We start from the raw sequence: 845 nt of genomic DNA on the forward strand, positions 1-845 counted from the left end.
TTTGATTGCCTTGCCTCTTGTGTGCTATGCCCGTACAGTTGCTTAGCTGAGGTTTTCAGAAGTGAGAAGTGTTGGTGACATTGTCAGACAAAGGATTTGCAACTGTCATAGACTCACCATCCACCACATGGCACTCACAGGTGGCATTTATTCCCAAACAGACCTCAAGGAGTCCAAAATACTGAGGATTTTCCATGGTATCCAGAGATGATGAGGGAACAAAGGTCTGTACCAGCTTGAGCAACAGGCACCCGTCAATATGGCTTGTTACTGACACGTTAATCTCCATGGCAACATAAAGCTGTTCTTTCCTTAAATTTAACCATCCCAACAAATTTGAGAAATGCTAACTCCCTCCAATAAAGACTTTGTGAACCTAATGACATTGTCCTTTTAAATGCCATTTATGATATGAGGCAGGCAATGGGAAGTATTTTATAAGTAACTTGTCTTCTTTAAGGATTTTAAGGAATATATGCCAGGGACTGACAGCCACAACTCACATAAACCTCAAACCAAGCTACCCTGCGCTCCATAATGACTTTATTATGCAATTGGTATAAAGGTAAACCAGAAAGAAAAAAAAAAAGCTGGCTCAGGCTTTTTAGGTATTAATGAGACTTCAGTGTTTGGAATACAACTAGGTTGATAGCATTCTGCTAATTCCATTTCTGGGCTAGACTAGATACTTTTCAAAGTCTCCATTCAGAGCTTTAAGGTTTATGCCTTCAAGACACACATTTTTTAGGGCTGTAGGCCAATTGAAAGAAGCCAACCTGGTATTTTATAATGTAGACTGTAGGCTTGCCTCTAGTAAACGGAGATGTTTCACTGTTGCTTCTCTG

The sequence above is a fragment of the Colobus angolensis genome, unplaced genomic scaffold, assembly GCF_000951035.1.
Source record: "Colobus angolensis palliatus isolate OR3802 unplaced genomic scaffold, Cang.pa_1.0 Scaffold47, whole genome shotgun sequence".
Taxonomy (NCBI): Eukaryota; Metazoa; Chordata; class Mammalia; order Primates; family Cercopithecidae; genus Colobus; species Colobus angolensis.